The sequence below is a fragment of the Pongo pygmaeus genome, chromosome 7 (assembly GCF_028885625.2).
Source record: "Pongo pygmaeus isolate AG05252 chromosome 7, NHGRI_mPonPyg2-v2.0_pri, whole genome shotgun sequence".
In the NCBI taxonomy this organism is placed as follows: Eukaryota; Metazoa; Chordata; class Mammalia; order Primates; family Hominidae; genus Pongo; species Pongo pygmaeus.
The window spans coordinates 85,793,664-85,806,891 of record NC_072380.2 but is presented as its reverse complement, the minus strand read 5'-3'; the positions used below and the strand labels follow the sequence as shown (position 1 = coordinate 85,806,891).

At 34.4% G+C, this 13,228-nt stretch overlaps 1 protein-coding gene and 1 pseudogene across 27 annotated transcripts in view; one reads left to right on the top strand and one right to left on the bottom strand.

Moving 5' to 3' along the window:
* STAU2 (staufen double-stranded RNA binding protein 2) overlaps nucleotides 1-13,228 on the top strand; it is a 330,823-nt gene that overhangs the window by 99,861 nt on the left and 217,734 nt on the right. The gene's annotated exons all lie outside the window — the stretch shown is intronic.
* LOC129042867 (homeobox protein VENTX-like) overlaps nucleotides 1-13,228 on the bottom strand; it is a 31,865-nt pseudogene that overhangs the window by 1,112 nt on the left and 17,525 nt on the right.

Genomic DNA, 13,228 nt, shown 5'->3' with positions numbered 1-13,228 from the left:
TAGATCAAAAGTCAACAGAGAAATGTTGATTCCACATTAAAAATTTCCTAATACGTATTACTGTCCGATGTATAAGTAGCAAATATTCTACCTTTAATAGTGTTTAGTTAGAGATGGGGGTTATCATTTGTCAGGAATATTAAAGAGAACTTTCTTTGGTTTGATATAATAGATGAGTGACTTTTAAAACATTTTTGACTCTGACCTTTGCTAAGGAATTTTTAAAAATAATGTGGCCCAGTATATAAATACATACCTACATCCACACACATATACATTTTTACATATATCACTAAAACAAAAGATTTATGATACCCATAACATCTGTATTATACTCTAATATTTTCTATTTTGTTTTATTAAAAATTATAGTTGTGATTTATTAAATTTATTTAATGACCTGTTAATGGGTCATAATTTATACTTAAAAAAAATTTAAATGATTTCCAGGGTTTCATCCAACATAAGATTCTATGTTAGCATGACTCCATGCTCTCATAGAGAATCAAAGCTCATCATAGAGCAGCTGGGACCATGTTCAATTAGGAATGATAATAGAAATTCTCCCAAGACATCTGGATATTCAGTTATCCTCATCATATCTGGAAGTCCAGTGTCACCAGTTACTCAAAAAGTATAGAATCTTTGAATAAAATCTGTGATTTACTTAATACTGTTGTATCAATGTTCAGTTTCCAGTTTTGCCCAGTGTTACTGTGTTTTTGTCAGTTGCTAACGTTAGGGAAAGCTAGATGAAGGGTGTATGGGAACTCTGTACTATCTTTGCACCATATATATATATATAGATAAATTATATAGAAGACATATATACTAACTTATAAAAAGTTAAGTATAGAAGAGCATGTTTGAGTAGTGTGCTCCCAAAGATATCTAAAACCTTCTCAAAGATATCTAAAGCATTTTGTTTGGAACTTTTGTTGTGATATATTGATGATAATATCATACAAACTGCCCTGTCCATCATAGTACATTTTAATATGACTTTTATGAGTAAGAGAAAGAAGCTTAGTGAGCAGTATTAAAGTTGAGTTTGTTAATCCTATTTGATACTTACTTGACAGTTCCTTTTAGGAGTTTAGAACTAGGAGAAGAATTAGTAGAATAAATTCTTCAGAGAAGATACCAAATTACAGAGTGGGGGCTGGTATTATCTTTTTTATAATTTCTATTGTGATGGAACAAATATGATGAGGAATAGGTGAGTATAGAAATAATTTCTAGAAAATTGCAAAAGATCAGGGTCAGCAACCTGGAGCTCTGTGTTGAGAAAGGGGTAATGGGGAGCAGTGTTAGTCAATTTAAATACAAATAGAAGTTTTTACTTAAATGGTAAGCAAGGATAATGATCTGTATGAAGTGATGAGACGTTGGAAAAATGCCACTTATTGGATATCAAAAAAATATTTTTAACTGGCTGAGTTAGAAACAAGAATATGGGACGTGCAGAATGTTTGGAAGTCTCGGTCTTTGTTTTGCATCTCTGAACTATTACACCATTGAACTACTATTTCTTGGCTTGTTGCCTTTAGAAACTACGTATTAGCTTCATCAAAAAGCTCTTATTGGAGGCTGGCCTGGCAGCCCAGCACTTTGGGAGGGCAAGGTGGGAGGACTGCTTGAGGCTAGGAGTTTGAGACCAGCCTGGGCAACATAGCAAGACTTAGTCTCTACAAAAAATTAAAAAATAAGTTGGGCATGTGGTGCAGGCCTGTAGTCCCAGCTACTAGGGAGGCTGAGGCAAGAGGATTGCCTGAGCCAACAAGTTTGAGGCTGCAGTGAGCTATGATGGTACCACTGTACTCCAGCCTGTGTAACAAGAGAGAGACTCTGTCTCTAAAAAACAAAAACAAGAAAACTCGCATTTGAAAAACAAAACACAACTGAAAGACTCCAAACCTAACCCTTTTCAGGAAATCAGGGGATAACCATTTACAGTAAAGGAAAAGGGTAATTTTAATGACAGAGGTTAAAAGTTCAAAGAAAATTGCATGTTGGGTATTTTTTTGTATACTTATCACCATGCTAACAGCAGTAAGGTGATTCAAGGGAAATACATGAAATTGCTCCTGCCCATAGGAATGTGTGTTACCTTCAGTGAGATAAGATGATAACAGTAAAAGTTATGTAGTCTACTGTGTGTAGAACACTGCCAGTTTCTTTATACACAGACGTGGTAGTTCTCCAAGGTATATATATTTTATCCCTGTTTTAGTTATGAAGAAACAGAGACTCAAGTTTAATTTGCTCAGTATCATTTATGAAGTAAGTTATAGAATTGGATTATAAATCTATTTCTGCAAAACTCTAAAACCCATTTTATAAAATAATTTTGTTATTGGGTATTTTGGATACTATGAAGTAAAACACTCGAAGCCTCACTTCAAAACGTATTTTTTCTAGAATAAAAATCTCCATGAAATAAAATCATTCAAGAAAATACTAGGAATGATAGTATATGTGGGATGTAAATTTTCAAGATACATATTTGGAAACTCGAGAATGTAGATACTGCTAATTACTATTGATTTGGTTATTCTGTCTTCCTTTTTAAAAATCTTTTTATTTAGAAATAATTAGAGATTCACTGAAAGTTGTAAAAATGGCACACAGAAGCCCATGTACTCTGCACTCAGTCTCCCCCATTGGTTACATTTTACAGACTTGTAGGACAATATTTTAAACCAGTATACTGACATTGATAAATGTACGTGTTGTAGTTCTGTTTCATTTTGTCACATGTAGATTCATGCAACCACTGCAGCAATCAAGATGCAGAACTCGGCCAGGCATGGTGACTTATGCCTATAATCTTAGCTCTTTTGAGAGGCCCAGGTGGGACAGATAGCTTGAGGCCAGGAGTGTGAGACCAGCTTGGGCAACATAGTAAGATCCTATCTCTACAAAAATAAAAATAAATTAGCCAGGCATGGTGGTACATGTGTGTTGTCCTGGCTACCTGGGAGGCTGAGGTGGGAGGGTTGCTTGATCCCAGGAATTTGAGGCTGCTGTGAGCCATGATCACACCACTGCACTCCAGCCTGGGCAACAGAGTGAGACTGTCTCCAAAAAAAAAAAAAAAAAAAAAAAAAGATACAGAATTATTCTGTCACCACAAAGCTCTTCCTCATGTTGTCCCTTACTACTCTTCTCTTCACCTCTGCTACCCTACCATCTCTAGCCCTTGACAACCATGAATGTGTTCTCCATCTCTATGCTTTTGTCATTTCAAGAATATTACATAAATGGAATCATAGTATGTGACTTTTTGAATAGTATTCTATGTTTTTGAGTAGTGTTCTGTGTACCACAGTTTGTTGAACCCTTCACCTATTGAGGGATGTTTTGTTTTTCTTCAGTTTTTAGCTATACATATAAAGCTGCTATGCATATCTATGCATGAGTTTTGTATGGACATAAATGTTTATTTCTTTGGGATAAATACACAGGAGTGTGATACCTCGGTTGTGTAGTAAATATATGTTTAGTGTTCTAGGAAACTGCTACACTATTTTCCAGAGTTGCTGAACTGTCTTGCATCACAATCAGGAATGTATGAGAGATTCAGTTTCTTCTCATCCTCCACAGCATTTGTGGTTGTCACTATTTTTATTTTGGTCATTCTGATAGATGTATAGTTATATATCATTATGGCTTTAATTGACATTTCCATAATGGTTAGGGATGTTGAACATCTTTGCATGCGTGTGTGTGTGTGTGTCTGTTTGGCTGTGTGTCTTTGGTGAAATGTCTCTGTCTTATGCACATTTTCTATAAAATTGTTTTTTTTACTGTTGAGTTTTGAGAGTTTTGTATATATTTTAGATATGAATCCTTTGTTAGATATGTGGTTTGCAAATCTTTTCTCCCTGTTCATAGTTTGTCTTTTCATCCTCTTAGTTTTTCATAGAGCAAAAGTTTTTTATTTTGATGAAGTCCAGTTTATCAGTTTTTTGTGTGAGTGTGTTTTGGGTATCAAGTCTAAATCTCCTCACCAAATCTAGATCCCCAAAGGTGTTCTCCTAGGTTTTCTTTTAAAAGTTTTATGGTTTACATTTAAATGTACATTTTGAATTAGCTTCTTTTTATCAGGTGTCATGTTTAGGTCAAAGGTTTTTGTTTCGGTTTTTTGCCTATGGTTATCCAGTTGTTCAGCACCATTTGTTGGATAGCTCTCCTTCCTCCATTGAATTGCTTTTTCACCTTTGTGTAAAGACAGTTGGCCACACTAGTGTGGGTCTGTTTCTGGGTTCTCTATTATGTTCCGTTGAACTGTGTCTCTGCCAACTCCTCACAGTGTTGATTACTGAAGTTACATAATAAGTGTTAAAATAATATAGAGTGGTTTCTTATACTTTATTCTTTTTCAAAATTGAGTTACTCTGCTTTCTTTGCCTTTCCATGTAAATTTTAGAATAAATCTTTTCTTGTATTTTTACTTTCATCTTCCATGTATTTATTGCTGGTATGTAGACATACATTTCAATTTTTGTATTTTGATCTTGTGTCCTGTAAACTTGCTAATTCACTTATTAGTTCTAGGTAATTAAAAATATATTTCTTTCTACACAGACAATTATTTCATTTTTAAATAGGGACATTTTTATTTCTTTGTTTCTGATCTGCTTGCCTTTCATTTTGATAAGGTTTGGATCTGTGTCCCCACACAAATCTCATATTCAATTGTACCAATGTTGGAGGTTGGGTCGGGGGGGAGGTGATTGGATCATGGGGATGGTTTCTCATGAATGGTTTAGCACCATCCCCTTGGTGCTGTTCTCGTGATAGTGAGTGACTTATCGTGAGATCTGGTTGTTTAAAAGTGTAGCACCTCCCTCCTTTCTCTCTTCCTCCTGCTCTGGCCATGTAAGATGTGCCTGCTTCCCCTTTGCCTTCCGCCATGATTGTACATTTCCTGAGGCCTCCTAGAAGCAGAAGCCTCAGTGTTCCCTGTACAGCCTGCAGAACCATAAGCCAATTAAAACTCTTCTTATGATTTACCTGGTCTCAGGTATTTCTTTATAGCAATGTGAAAACGGACTAATACGTGTTTCATTTCTTACCTTATTGCACTGGCTAGATCTTCAAGCACTGTGTTGTGTAAGAGTAGTGGGAGTGGACCTCCTTGCCTCATTCTTCATGTACAAAACATTCAGTCTTTCACCATTAAGTCTGATTTTAGGTGTAGATTTTTAGTAAATATTTTAAATCCAATTGGACATGTTCTTCTTCCTAGTTTTTTGAGAATTTTTTTTTATCATGAATGGGTGTTGAATTTTGTTAAATGTTTTGCTGCATCAGTTAACTGATCATATGATTTCTCATTTTTGACCTGTTAATGTGATAGATTACATTGATTGAATTTTAAATATTGAACCAGCCTTGTATGCCTGCAATAAACGATACTTGGTCATGGTCTAAGATTCTTTATGTACGTTGCTAAATCCTGCTTGCTAATATTCTATTAAGGCTTTTTGTCTCTATAGTCATGGAAGATATTTGTCTGTAGTTCCCCCCACCATAACCCCTTTGGCATTCTTTTTTGATTTTTGTATCAGGATACTATTGTACTCATAAAAAGAGTTGGGAGGCATTCTCTCCTCTTCTGTTTTCTGGAAGAGATTGTATAGAGTTGACATTACATCTTTAAAAGTTTGGCAGAATTCTTCCTGAAAACACCCACAACTGGAGATTTTCTTTTTTAGGAGTTTTAAATGTATGAATTCAATTTACTGAATACTTATAGGGCTTTTCAAGTCATCTTCAGTTGGGTAAGTTGTGATAGCTTGTGCTTTTTGAGGATTTGGCTCATTTTGTCTAATTGTCAAATTTCTGTGTGTAGAATTGTTCTTAGTATTCCCTTATTCTTTTGATGTCTACAGGGTCTCTAGTGATAATCCCTGATTCTTTTCTGATATTGATGATTTGTGTCTTCTTTTTTCTTTGTCAGTGTTGCTGGAAGTTTGTCAGTTTTATTATTCTTTTCAAAGAACCAAGATTTTGTTTAATTGCTTTTATCTATAGTTTTTTTCTGTTTCCAGTTTTATTGATTTCTGTTCTTAGATTTACTACCTTCTGCTTTCTTTAGATTTACTTTCCCCTTCTTGTTCTTTGTTCTTGAGGTGTGGGCTCAGATTATTTATTTGAAACATTTCGTCTTTTCTTTTTTTTCTCAGACCATTCTTCATAACTTTTTTTTTTTTTTTTTTTTTTGAAGATACAGGATCTTACTTTGTTGCCCAGGCTGGAGTGCAGTGGCATAATCATAGTTCACTGCAGCCCCAAACCCCTGGGCTCAAGTGATCCTTCTGCTTTAGCCTCCTGAGTGGCTAGGACTACAGGTGCACACCTAGCTAATTCTGATCTATGTATTTAGTGTTACGAATTTTTCTCACTTCTGCATCTCACAAATTTTGATATAAAATTTCCCTTGATAATTCATTGACCCCTGGATTATTTTAGAAGTGTAGTTTCCAAGTGTTTGGAGATTTTTCCTGTTATCTTTGTTATTGATGTTTAGTCTGATTCCATCATGGTCAGTGAATACACTATGTATAATTTCACTTCTCTTAAATTTGTCAGGTAAGTTTGGTAAAACTTACTTTTCAAAATCTATTTCTAATTTTTCATTTTGCCTTGTTAGTTTCTCACTTTCCTGCTTTCTAGGACAAGCCCATACAAACCTTTGGCTTACCAGAGGTGCAGCTGTAGCATTTTATATGAGTGTATGTATTTATGCAAATTATATACTATGCTTTCACTTCAGAATGTGTTATGAGTTTCCATGTAACTAAGTGTACAAGTATTTAATAAATTTACATAGTATTCTGCTGTAGTAATACACCATAATGTATTGTCATTTTTGTTGTGGAGTTTGTTTCTAGTTACTATGAAGTAACAGACAGTAGCACAGAAAACAAACATGGGGGCATTTTCAAACACAGCAGTAGTTCCTAGTCTGTGTTCCCATCTCTTTTTAGAGTATAAAAGTACAGGTATGTGGGATGTTGATCTTGCTTGATGGGCTCACTGGACCTCCTGTTTTTAAATTGATATTGTCAGAGGCCATAAGGACCTCTTCCTCCATGATAGCTATCTCTTAGCTCGAAGCTATTATACTATTTGGGCTAACCCTCTGGGTACAGGTACCATTTTGTCTTAGATGGACATTGGGCATTTCAGAGGATATGCAGATTCATTGTCCCACTTCACCTAGCCTCTGCCCCCATAGGAATGTGAACGCCTTGATTGGGACTCAGATGCAAGTGGTTTCCTTCCTGTATGTGTGTAATATGTGAGTGGGTGGTAATACTTAACAGAGTACTGTATGTATGGGATTAGGGTCTTTACCATATTTGCTATATTAATTAAAGGCTATAGCTACCTAGTGTGGAGGATGTTTAATTGGAATTTCATGTCTATTCTAAATTTAGTGGGAGAACCTTTTAGGATTCTTGCTTTTGCCAGTGGATAGAGGTTACTGCCATTTACTGAGATGGGAAAGAATGGAGAAGAAACAGATTTGGAGTGCAGTTAAGACTTCGGGGATAGACATGTCTGTAAGACATCCAAGAGGAGTTGTCAAATATGTGTTGCATGTAGGAGACTGGACTCAGGAGAGATCTAGATGAGAGAGGTAACTATAGGAGTTGATTGCATGTACCTCACCCTACAAAGCCCTGCTTTTTCAGACCTCTATTACTTCTCTAACCCACCTGCTGCTCCCTGCTGTTCCAACTTCACTCCAGCTACACTGGCTGCAGTTTTCAAACAAGTCAGGTATACTCCCATTTTAGAGGTATTTATTTTCTGTTCTCTCTCATTTGCCAAGGTCTAATGTAACCTTTTCAGTCTTGCCTTTCATTTCACCCCAACCCACTCCACCCTACCCTACCCTGACATTCCCCAAGCCCGTGCCCTGCTTTTTTCTCTATGCCATCTAGTTTCATCTCTATTAGCTTTGTATGGCTAAAGGAGATAAAATGAAGAAAAACAGTGATAAAAGAGGTAAAGCAGGAGACCGTAGGCAGAGACTAGATCCTCCAGGGCTATTTTATGAAATTTGGTCTTCATTTTCAGAAGAGTGGAAGATGAAAGTTTTTTTTTTTTTCTTTTTGGACGGAGTCTTGCTCTGTCGCCAGGCTGGAGTGCAGTGGCGCGATCTTGGCTCACTGTGACCTCCGCCTCCCAGGTTCAAGAGATTCTCCTACCTCAGCCTCCTGAGTAGCTGGGATTACAGGCACATGCCACCATGCCCAGCTAATTTTTGTATTTTTAGTAGAGATGGGGTTTCACCATGTTGGCCAGGATGGTCTTGATCTCCTGACCTCATGATACGCCCACCTTGGCCTCCTAAAGTTCTGGGATTACAGGCGTGAGCCACCGCACCCAGCAAAGATGAAAGTTTTTGAGTGGAGGAGACCTGACCATGTTTGCATAGAGAAGCAGTAGGAGAAAGGCAAGAGTGGTTATGGGTAGATCAAGTGGGAGATTATTGCAATAAAATAGAAACAAAACCAAAACTGAAACACATTTAGTGAGTGATCCAAACACTCTCCTCAGTGTTGAAGAAACTAGGATGGTTCCATCTCCCACTTAAACAGTAAGTCTAGAAAGTTAGAGAAATGATGTCTACTTAAAGATAAGTGCTCTAGTAGAGGAAGTTCATAGTGTTGTGGGAGTATAAAAGAGTACATTTGATCCAGAGGTTCCAGGCTTGTAAACCTGAGCTTAATAGTTGAACAGCTTTCACAAAATTACCACTTAGAGTTAGTCTCACAGAATTCTAAAATTTAGAACCCAAAGGGATGTTTATCTGATTTCAACTAGAGATTAGAAAATTTTCTAAAGTGTGTTTTAAGAAATTTTAGTTTTTTTTGGATGTTTAATAAGTATGGCACACAAAAAAGTAGTTAAGTTTGGACAATACTAGATTAAACCAACAGTTTTCTTTACTGCAGAACTTCTCAGAATTTACGGTATGCTTAGGTACATTATAAATCTTCTAGAAATGTATATAATGTGTAGCATTTCTCAGACTCAGTTGGCCATAGATCCTGTTACATTAATGAATGATCTGTGGATACAGGGCAAACTTTAGGAAATGCTGGCTGACGATTTGCTCAAGATGTTAACTAATTAAAAGGTAAGCTATAATTAAAATACAGTTTTCACAACTTTGTCCTTTGAGTTTTCTAAGACATTTCAGTATTACCATATGAAACAGTGTTAACTATGAAACTACCAGGATTCTTTTCTTTTGCAAGGATAGGAGGACAGGGGTCTCATTCTGTTGCCCAGGCTGGAGTGCAGTGGCAGCATCTTGGCTCACTGCAACCACCAACTTCTGGGATCAAGCCATCCTCCCACCTCAGCCTCTCTAGTAGCTCGTTAATATAGACCAGGTGGTCCAAGGGCTACTATGCCTGGCTAATTTTTGTGTCTTTTGTAGAGACGAGGTTTCATCATGTCACCCAGGCTCCAGGATTCTTTTGGCCACATTTTAATACTATATTACATTTGGAATTAATGAAATTCTAAATTTGGCATAATATAATAACTTTGTATCAGTCAGTGGGCAAGTATTATATAGAGTTAGTTTAAGTCTATGTGAAATTTATGACCTAGGAATGTGTAATGAAACAACACTTTTCTGTTTTTTTTATTGCTTCTTTTTTGTGGCTTTGAAATATTAAGAATACTTCATTTTAGCTTTCTTAGCTTTGATTCCGTCATTTTGGCAGATTATACTGTTTTAGAACTTACATATGGTAAAAATAATGGCATAGTAAAAATGCAACATTATTGATATTCAATTATTAGAAAGAATGTTTGGAAAGTATTTCTAGTAACTACTTTTCATGTATTTCTAGATGAGGCAGGGGTTGGCAGTCCAGAGCCCACAGCGTGCTTTTTTTGTATGTCCCATGATCTAAGGTTGTATATTTAAAAATCATTGAAAAAAATTAGTAGAAGATTGTTTTGTGATGTGTAGAAATTATATGAAATTCAGATTTCAGTGTCCATAAAAACAAAATTTTATTGGAACACTACCACCCTCATTTGTTGATGTATTGTGTATGACTGCTTTCTCAATACAACAGCAGTATTGAGAAGGTGTGATAGAAACCCTATGGCCTGCAAAGCCTAAAATATTTACTATTTGGCTCTTTTCAGAACGTTTGTGGACCTCTAGTCTATATTAATGAATAATAGAGTTTATGGGATTATAAGTTTAAGTATATGCAATATAGGGAGCTATGTTTTATATATAACCAATTCTTTAAGTCAGTGTCTTCTAATAAGTTCCACTTATTTGTCCCTGCTGGTTCTAGTCTTTTTTTTTTTCTGGTAGAAGTTGTCTATTTTATTCTAATTTCATTTCATTTTTTTCTTTTTTCCTATTGATCAGTAAACAGTATATGATGTATATTATAATAGGAAGCACTTGGGTTTGAGAAGTATCTTTGTAAAATAAACAAATTTTGAATAATTTTATATTGTTTCTATATACTTGATTGATGGGGAACACTTTTTATATTTGAAGTTGACTTTGATAGGCTAAGTTCTTTTTAAAAATATTTATTTCATATGATCATATTAGCCACAGAAAGTTATTCTTACTGGATTTAGTTGGCCTAAGGAAGTCATAATTTAGTTTGTCCCTAACACAACAGGAGTAAATATTCTTAGAATACTTCACCTCTTTGATTTGAATGCTGTTATCAGTTTATAAAATTTTATGTATCTATTTGTATTCTATTTGATAGCTCTCTTATTGGTTCTTAAGAGGGTTTGTTAAATTTTTGTTTCCAAATATTGAATAATTTTGCAGTTGAATTTTTCCTTTTGCAAATTTTATGGTTTGTGAGAGGTAAAAATAATATCAAACCAGAACAAGGATAATGAAATTATTGATGTCTTGTTCAAACATCTAAAACATGGAATTTTAAAGAAGTAGCTTTAAATATGTAGGAGCCTCTACGGTGCTAAACACGTCTTTTCAGTGTAATTTTTAGTTTCAGTTGTAATACAGAAGTTTATTTTCAACCTGAGTGATCTGAGAAGGTTGCCGAGCATGAGGGTGCCAAGTATGGCTCATTAGCACCTTACTATTAGTACTATCTTTTTTTCTTAGGAGGGGTTAGCTAGACTAGAATATGTTGCTAGGCTTCCATGTCTTTCGTTTTAGCATCTCATTCATCTCCCAGATCTTTTAGTAATAAATTCTCCTTGTTAGCACAAATGAAACTAGGATTATGTCCTCCCTTCAAAGAGCATAGAAACAATTGTATACAATCTCCATGATTAAGGAATTTCTGGGTATTCACAAATTGTATTCTTTTTCCTTTGTTAGTGTAGGTACAAAGATAAATTGAATAAAATATATTATTAAAGAAAATTGTCAAGTGGATTTAGAAACTCAAAGGAACCAGTGACATTAATGTATCATAGAAAAAATTTTCACTATTAAACTGTTAAATTGTTAAAAACAAGATACTACAGTTTAAATAATATTTGTTGAACTTTAACAAGAATTTGTGGGTTTGTTTTCCTTTTTTGTGTCAATGGTTATATTTCATATTAATCTTTAGCAACTAAAATATATTGTGGCATCTTCTTATGAAATCATTTGTATGTTCAACAAGAAATTTTTTATGTTTTCAGGAATAGTTGATATTTCATATTAATCAGCTATTTCTATCCCAACGCTGACTGGTATTGCTTACACCATATTAAAAAACACATTTTTTTTTTACATCTTTTTTTTTTACTACTTGTACCAGCTAAATCTAGTAAGAATATGACTTAGGTCATGTGATATCATTTCATATTAATCTTTAGCAACTAAAATATATTGTGGCATCTTCTTATGGAATCATTTGTATGTTCAACAAGCAATTTTTTATGTTTTCAGAAATAGTTGATATCATTCAGTTTGGACAGTAATAACAGAGGTACCTAATGAGTTTTTGAAAACAAGTAAGCATGGAACAGTGACTGAATTTAAGAATGTCTTGGAAAATATTAAGTCTAGAACTTTAGTGGATGGAATTTTATTAGACTGCCAGTGAAATTGCAATTATATTTGAAGTTACTCTGATGGACTCTTTTTAAAAAAAAAAAAAAAAATTCAAATGACCTGAGTCATATTCTTACTAGATTTAGTTGGTACAACTAGTAAAAAATTGATTTTAAAAAATAAGTGTTTTTTAATATGATGTAAGCAATACCAGTCACTGTTGGGATAGAAATAGCTATTATTTGAAAAAGGGAGAGGAGTCAGTTTCCTATAGTCATATAGGTTTGTAAAATGCTGAATCAAGGAAAATTTAAATGTTTTCTTATTGTAGAACTTCTCAGAGCCTTTACTTTTTGATTTTTGTGGGTATTTAATTTTTTGTATTTATTTTACACAGTATAAAATATAAAAAATTCAAATTTTAATGTAAATATTATGCCACCCCTGCATTCCAGTTACCCAATTTTGCCCGTGCCCCCTGCCAGTTTCATGTATTATCCTTTCAGGATATTCTCTGGGTATGTATATGTATTTACTTTTAAGAAAGTATCATTCTGTAATAGTATTCTGAATCTGTTTTTTTTTCCTTTGAAAAATACCTTTAACAGCATTCCATGTTAGTATGTAAGAAGCTACGTTATTTTTTCTAACTTGATTATGAAAATTTTAGAAACCCTACAACAATATAGGTCTATTTAACTCCCAGCCCATATATAGTTGTCATTTGTACTACATCTATACAGATCGTAACTTCCACAATGTTATGATTTTTTGCCTTAGTCTATATCTTAAAGAAATTAAGAGAAAAAGGTCTTCAATTTATTTGCCCACATATCTGTCATTTCCCATTTTTTTTGTTTTGTTTTGTGTTTGTGTTTGTTTTTGTTTTTGTTTTCTCTGAAGATCCACATTTCTGTCTGGCTTTACTTCTCTTCAGCTTGAATATCCTTTAGTATTTCTTGTAGTGTAGGTCTTCTGGCAATGATTTCTCTGAATTTTCGTTTACTGAAAACATCTTTATTTTGTCTTCAGTTTTGAAGGATATTTTCATTGAATATAGAATTCGGAGTTGACAGCTTTTTTCTTTCTTTTTTTTCTTTTTTTAAACTTTCAGCACTTCATAAAGACTTTAAAGATGTTGTTCCACTGTCTCCTGGCCTCAGATTTTTTTCTCTTGAGAAGTCATCC